General features: G+C 52.8%; 1 long non-coding RNA gene across 1 annotated transcript; it reads right to left on the reverse strand.

The window, feature by feature from the left end:
* Positions 1 to 6,459: 6,459 nt before the first annotated feature.
* On the reverse strand, positions 6,460 to 7,976 carry LOC104982136. The gene is made up of 3 exons (XR_824471.1): positions 7,813 to 7,976; positions 7,502 to 7,731; positions 6,460 to 6,891 (listed from the first exon to the last, which is right to left on the reverse strand). It is a non-coding gene; the product is annotated as an uncharacterized LOC104982136 (long non-coding RNA).
* Between the last annotated feature and the right edge of the window lie 11 nt (positions 7,977 to 7,987).

Raw genomic sequence — 7,987 nt, forward strand, 5'->3', positions numbered from 1 at the left:
GCCTTATCAGGGGTCCCTGGGGGCCTTGTGGCTAGGATTCTGGGCTCTCACTGCCATGGCCCGAGTTCCATCCCTGGTCGGGGAACCGAGATCCCACAAGGCACACAGCCAGGAAAAAAAAAAAAGCTCAGAATATTTCTTCTCTTGCTTACTGGCCTTCTTCACCCGAAAGGAAGGCCTAGAAAATGAACTCACATTCTGTATGATCAGACAAAGGAAGATGAGGATGATTTTGACAGACCTCTGCAGCCACTGAGGTGCTTTTCACAGGCACACAAACTCTTCGCGGTCAACAGAATCACGGACGAGGGGAGCCCTCTTGGGGCTGATTTCCCAAATCGACGACTGCGAATTTGAATCGGAACTTGTACCGGTGGTGACCAAGCCCTGTGTTGGGGAACCCCGACGGGGCACCACAACCCCTGGTGTGCGCCAAGACGCTTGGTATTTCCAAGTATTACACAATAAAGTTCTGGGGGACGAGGAGCTCGGCGGAGGCCACGACTTCTGGTCGGCTTGCAGAGCTCCAAGCCTTCGTGGAGCTGGGGCTTCCTTCAACTGCTGAGCTGAGACGCAGGAACCAGGAGGACTTCTACACGGATGAGGCGGGGGTGGCCGTGCCCGGGGGGCTGAGGTCAGAGCCGCTACGCAGACGGCCAGGGGTGCTCGCCCCGGCTGGAAACGCTGCTCCTGTGAGGATGACCGAGATGCTGGTTTTAATCTCGGTATACTGGCATTATTTTCTCAGTCATCTAGTTGTGAGGATGCAACTCCTTAAGCCGTTTGGACGTCACCACCTAATAAGCAGTGTTGTCAGGTATTTCTCTGGGCCGACGAGCGCCGTGCAGGGTCACCGCGGCCCTGACGGGGCCCTGAGCCTGGGTCTGGAGCGGTCGGCGGCCCTGCCCCCAGGCTGACCGAGGAGGCGCAAACAAGCCCCGTGCTTTCTTTGTGAGATTCTCCGCCATCCTGCCCGAGCGGAACGGCTCGTCAAGCTTCAGCGCTCATCATCCCCGCAGCGAACATAGACTTTAAAGTGTTATTGAAGGAAAACACCCTGTTAACAGCGATCACTCCACAGTGACCTTCAGAATCCGATCGGGTGTCTGTCCCTCAGCTAGGAGCTGGCCGCCCCAGGCCGGTCAGTAAAGTGAAAATCTCTTTTGCTGCAGAGTGAGTATGTCTTTTTTTTTTTTTTTTTTGCAAAATTAGAGCCTTCTTAGAAGCCAGAGGCAGCAGAAGACAAAAGCTGAGGAGCAGGGTTATAAATGAAAAGCAAACAAAGCAGAAAGCATCGGCACTCAGAGAGAACTCAGTGGACGAATCCTCTGGGGAAAGCTGCCTGTGTCCAAACGTGGTCTCTGATTGAGCTGCTGGGAGGAGCAGACAGCGCTTCCCGGACCACCTCTGACAGTGGTCTGCATCTCATCGCAGCCCAAGAACACGGCCGGACCAGCCCAAGACGCGGCTCACATGCGCTCCTGCCAGGCGCTGGTGCCCAGCCGGACGGGAGTGCCCCAGTGCCCCAGGCTCCTCTCTGCACACCCAGCCCCCCACGGACGCTTGACCCAGAGCCCAGACCCCCTGCCTTCCGGACACCGGCACCTCTAGTCCCTGACCCGTGACTCCTCTCCAGCCCTGGTGCCCTGGCTTCCGCGTCCTCACCGGGAGCTGGGAGTCTTAATCTTTTCTACCTCGTGGTGTCTCTGTAAAGTCAGATTAACAAGTACACTAGAAGCAGTCATCGGCTTTTATTATTCTTAAGATAAATGTCTGATAAGGGGCTGCTGAGTCAAGTGACGAGACTAGTTTTTTTGGCTTTTGAAAACTTTCCAAGGGAAAAGTTTAAACCAAGTTGCCTTTTTTTTTTTTTTTTTTAGAAAGGGCCTGTTCCCCTTAGTGTTGGATATTTTAATTTTTACAAACGTGGTGATCTGAACTGTAGACACCGTCTCCTGCTGTACCCACCCCAGCCCCGGGGTCATCTGCTGGTCTACTGTTCTTAAGGTCAAGCAGAATTCTGGAGCATTTTCCATAATAACTCCAACCCCTGTTTCTGAATTTGACAGTTTCGCTCACTCTAAGAGCACATGCTCTTCACCGTGGCAGGGCCGCCCTGGTCTGGAGAACCCCGGGGGCGTGTCATCCCAGCTCCCACCTCACCACGCCCAGCACACAGCCCCTCAGGTGCTTTGGGAGCAGAGCTGCAGAATTCTAAAACCCATCTCCTTACCAACTGAGCAAGATGCTCACAGCTGCGAAGGGAGGGCAGACACAAGCACCCCGAATGGATGCCCTTTCTCCAGAGGCAGAGTCCTAAGAAGACACACGTGAAAAATAAAACTTCACTACAGAGGAAAAGTTTAAAGAAACAACATTCATCACAAAAGAAAAAAATCGCATTGACAATTTCAAACAGAGACAAGTCTATCTTATTAGAGGAGAGAAAGAGATCCAAATTAATTAAATATAAAAGGAGAAAGTAAGTTTAGTTCAGAGGAAGGAAAAGCACAATATAATATACACAGGAATAGAAGCAGGCACCTTGGGGGCGTCCCAGGCGGCTCAGTGGTGAAGAATCCTCCTGCAGTGTCGGGGGTGTAGATTCCATCCCTGGGCTGGGAAGATCCCCTGGAAGAGGAAATGGCAACCCACTCCAGTGTTCCTGCCTAGAGAATCCCATGGACAGAGGAGCCTGGCGGGCTGCACTCCATGTGGTTGTAAAGAGTCAGACATGACTTAGCGACTAAACCACCTCACCTCTGCCATTACAAAAGAAAGGAAGGAGACACTTTTTATTAACGAGCTAAAAATTAAAGAATTGTATGAAATAAATGAGGATGTGTTGGAACATAAAGTGAAAAGAGTAGACTTGCCTGTGGAATATTTTCGTGTTTGAAATCCAATAGTCCTGTAGAATTAAACGGTCTTAACAAGCGGAGAGAACTCAGACAACCTACAGAACAGAGCCAGAAGCAGGAGGAGGGCGGCCAAGGTGTAAAGCGGCGTCCTCGTCTGGCGTGGGAACCAGGGCCCTAGTGGCTGCACACGACGGGTGGGGAGGTGCTCGTCTTTTATTTGGGGGGAGAGTTTGGGGAGAACTGGTATGAACTCTTCTCCAAAGGTTTGGTAGAATTTGGGGTGAGTCAGTCTGAAAAGTGAAGTGTTAGTAGCTCTGTCGTGTCTGACTCTTTCCTACCCTATAGACTGTAGCCCGCCAGGCTCCTCTGTCCATGGAATTCTCCAGGCCAGAACACTGGAGTGGGTAGCCTTTCCCTTCTCCAGGGAACCTTACCAACCCAGTGATCGAACCCAGGTCTCCTGCATTGCTGGCAGATTCTTGACCATCTGAGCCACCAGGGAAGCCCAAGAATACTGGGGTGGGTAGCCTATTCCTACTCCAGTGGGTCTTCCCGACCCAGGAATCAAACTGGAGTCTCCTGCCCTGCAGGCGGATTCTTCACCAGCTGAGCCAGCAAGGAAGCCCCTGAGTCAGTCCGGGGTCTTCTTTTTTGGCAGCTGTTCGTTTGTTTGTTGTTTTTTACGGATTCAACCTCTCCATCTGCCCCTCCCCCTCATCTGTACCTGAGTCCCCAAGCCCCCAGGCCACAGACAGGTCCTGGTCCTGGTCCTGGTAGGATCCAGGCCGCAGAGCAGGAGGGGAGCAGCGGGCATCTGCCGCTCCGTCGCTCTCCATGGGGGCCTGTGCCGCCCGAACCGGGCCGTGCCCTGCAGCCCAGGCTCACAGGCAGGGAGGCGCGGGCAGGAAAGAGCAGCTCCTGGAGGAGGGCGTGGGTACGGACGCCCCGCAGGCCTGGTCCACGATGCGGAGTCCAGCCTCGGACGCGTCTCCTGCAGAGCTGACCTTGGGAACACCTCTGGACGTGACCACACGTGAAACGTCCTCTGGTTTCCAGGGCACACGACCCTTAATTATTCCCCAGTCAGCGCCCCAGGCCCACCCTGGGTCCCCCCACCCCCCTGGCGCTTGACCATGTGGACGCCAGCTGTCCTGAGACAGCTCGATCTTATGGGAAAAAGCTTTCTTTCAAAATTCAAAGCTATTGAATTCCAATGTCATCAAAGTCAAATTTTCTATTAAAATTTCTATTGACCTTTTCCCATAAGAGTAACTCTGAATTGATTCTAAACCCATTTTGAAAGCCTGGGGCAAGGGCTATTCAATCCCAGATCTGAGGCCCCTCACCGGCTTGCAGACCGCGCCCCGCCACCCCCTACCCCACCGGGCGTCTCTCCTGTGGAGTGGAAGCAACCGTCTTTCAGACACAGTAGGACCCGGGCTGTGGAGGAGTCTGGTCTCTAAGGGTCAGGAAGACACTCCTCCCCATCAGTGATGGAATGACCTACACGGCTCCAATCAGCCCCACCCTCCACAATCCCTCTAGGTTCTACAGACTCACCTGGTGACCAGCAAACTTACAGAAGGTTAAGAAAGGACTTAAAAATATAATCACTGTTTATTTCTCGTTAGAAAAATGACGTACCTATTAGCAATACTTTATAAGCAACTAAAAATAGAAAAGGACAAAGTAGACTTTTACTTTTAATACAAAGAGTATAGATGCTGTGTTTTCAAAAATTGGAAAGAAAGCAGCAAACACACTTTTAAAACACTCATGATTCACGGGAGAGACCCCAGCACGCGCACGAGCGTGGCCACTCCACTTCGCCGGCTCGAGGGCCTGGAACGGAACGAGGTAGTATCTGTGAGCTCTCTGACCCTGTGCACATCTGAGCGGCCGCCAGAAATTCAGCGACTTTTGGGTAAACTGCCCACCCCTGCGTTATCTCAGAGACACAGTGTGCTAAAGCCCGAAGACGCCTATAGGTCAGTGCTGGATAGAACTGATTTTAAAAGCTGTTTATTCACAGCTGCGTTTGCTCACAGAAATAAACCAGCGTCCACTGGACCCAGCCTACCGGGCTTTCTTTGTGGGCAAATTAGTAACACAAGCAAATTTTGTGAGTCTTCGGGAGACACTAAAAAGGAAGGTGTATTTTTTTCAAGACACAAAGTTTGATACCTAGCGATCAGACCCGCTTCCCTAACGGTACTCTTTGGGACGGCCACATTCTATCTCAGTTTCTCTCTGTTGGATCACACGTGGTTAGAAGGGTTAGGGTTAGGGACTCCTGCTTATTTCCATTTCTCAATCACCAAAATCCGGAAATCAGCACTGATGTAATGCCACCCTCTGACCCATGGACTGCATTCCGATTTCCCAAGTTGCCCACGTCCTCCGCAGACGGAGGGTCCACCTGGACACACGGTGCATCCCCAGTCTCGTTCCGTCCAGCCCAGGTCCTCAGCCTCCACTCTCTTCTAATGACCTTGACAGTTGCAAAGGGCACAGCCCAGTTTCCTTGTTCAGTGCCGCTCGATTTGTCTGATATTTCCTCACGATTGTATTCACAATGCGCACTTTTGACAGGAGCACCACCAAAGCAGCGCTACGATCCTCGTGGCGGGCTAAGTCAGGAGGAGTGCAGCGTGAATTTGTCTCGTTGCTAATGATGTGGGCTTTCATCCCCCGGTCAAGTGGTGTCTGCCAGGCTTGTCCATGTGACAGTCACTGCGGGTGACGAGATGCTCTGAAATGGTGTTTATCTGTCCTGATTCTCATCAGTGATGACCCTTGCCTTCAAGCACCACAGGGGGGCCACGGGCTGTGTCTCTAATTCCCTCCCTCGCTCTAATTCCACCAGCTGATATTTCCTTACTGACGCGTTGACTGATTTATGTCAGAAGGGTTCCATGGATTCTTACTGTTCAGTGGGTCATAACCTCTTGTGATCCTTGTTTATTTTGATGCTCCGACTTGGCCCATAGATGCTCCATCGCGTTGGCTCCTGTGTTGGTTCTGACATATTCCCAACATCTCTGACGTTGTCTTATTTTCCGGGACAGGATGTCCGGGCTCAGTTGCATTTCCCCTGTGCAGGCGGGAACCAGCCGTGCTTCTGCAGGCCCTGGCTCCTTCAGTGGAGGGCGGTATTAAACCAAGATCTGAGCCATGTGTGCCCACTGGCACTGGACTGCCCTGTCCCTAAGCCTTCAGTGGGCAGGACTAGGAAATGTGCATCCACGCACGTCAGCATCAGCTCCCCTATCTACACGCACATCGGCATCAGCTTCATTTAGACGTGTTAAAAGCCATGGGTCCCTGCTGATATAACTAATTCTAATCCCTACAACAGAGATCACTGAAGCTCCCCCATTTCCATATTTGTAATCTTTTAAGTATTTGGAACACGGTCCTCATTATCTGCAGTGCATTTACTTATCTTCTCAGTTGCCTGTAAGACAGACCTTCTGGCTTTCAGACCATTCAGGCCATCTATTTGGCATTAATACTGCCTGCTCAGCCACGAAGATGTCCTCCCCAGCCCAGCCCTGCTAATCTTGCTGGTAATGCTACTGAATCCCCAGCCCCCAGCCCCACTGAATTGACAACGGTCCTACCTTCAGCAAATACTGTTCCCGTTACAAGTACCGTGCTTTTCTTGTGTAATTCTCTTTATTCTGAATTCATTGTTGTCTGAAGTTAAGACATACATTTTCAAACCACTTTTTCTCTTGGAATACTGTATGATTTACAGAAAAGTTACAAGTATAGGCAGTCCCATATACCCCTTGCCCAGTTTCTCCCACATTTCCATCTTACGTAACTATGGTACTTTTTGTTACAACAAGGAAGTTACCGTTGGTACATTACTGCTGACTAAGCTCCAGGTTTCATCTGGACCTCACCGGTTTTTCTGTGAACGTCCTTCTTCTGGGTCAGGATCCAGCACAGGCCCCTACCCCGCATCTGGTCCCTGGAGCCCCTGGGTGTCCTCTGGTCTGTGGCAGGGCTGTGGTCTTCCTGTCTGCAGATGACACCCACTTACCACCCACCCCCTCAGAGGAGGGTGCCTTCAGAGAAGTACCTGGGAAATTTCAGAGCCTGTTAAAATAGAATTCTAGCAAAGGATTTGGCCAACTGGGATTTAGCAGACTAAAATCCTAAACAGGATTCCGGCTAACTAAGATTTCACTAACTATGGATCCCGGGGAACCTGAGTGTTAGAAACCCAAGGACTAATGCAGCGTCATCTGGGGCTCAGTGAAAGGTCAGATTCTCTCTCCCAGTGTCAAAAATGTCTCCTCACTGATCTGGAAATCCATCGCATTTAAATGAGCTCTTTGGATGGAAAAACCTGAAAGTAAGGCCCTAGGAAAGGATTTGAGAATGATGGGCTTTCATGGAGGAGAAAGGGGTGCTGGGAGGCGCGGAGGGGGAACCCTGGTGGGAGAGGCGGGTGGGGGCCACCACGGTGGCCAGGAGCCTGGAGACCCTGCCTGGGGGGCCGGGAAGGACCGGGAGAGAGTGAGGAGGTGGGGATCCTGGGCAGGTTGGTGTCACAGACCCACCCGGGACCAGGGGCCACCCAGCCCCAGCGTAGGGTTGGCGGAGAAGAGCCTGGGACGGCCACCCACCGGATGCACAGCAGCAGCCGTCATGGCGCACGCGTCCCTTCCCGGAGTTTTCGCTGGTTCTCACCAGAGCCCCGTTAGATTAGGCGCAGCGCACCCTATCATCAGGGTCTCATGAGAAGACTGGGGCGCAGTGGAGACCTGGCCCCACCGGGGGTGGCGGCCACCGTGCGGCGATGCTCGGCAGACCTGAGGATCGGCGGGGGCACTCACACACAGCCGGGCCCGTTATGCTGCGGCAGAGACAGCGTTTCTGGGAGTGGACCCCGGGGCCAGAGGATCCGCTGCCACCCAAGGTGGGCCCCGCAGCTCACCTGAGGAGCACCTGTGGTTGACTGAGAACTGCATTGGCCTCACTGAAGGAGGATCCAGCGAGGCAGGAGGAGGCGGTGTTCCCAGGCGTGTGCTGTCTCCCTAGAGTCTGCAAGGGAGGAGGGGAGTGCTGAGGGGCCCCGGGGGGTCTGCGTGCCCGGGGGTCTATGCCCAGGG

This window comes from Bison bison, unplaced genomic scaffold (genome assembly GCF_000754665.1).
Source record: "Bison bison bison isolate TAMUID 2011002044 unplaced genomic scaffold, Bison_UMD1.0 scf7180017864527, whole genome shotgun sequence".
NCBI lineage: Eukaryota > Metazoa > Chordata > Mammalia > Artiodactyla > Bovidae > Bison > Bison bison.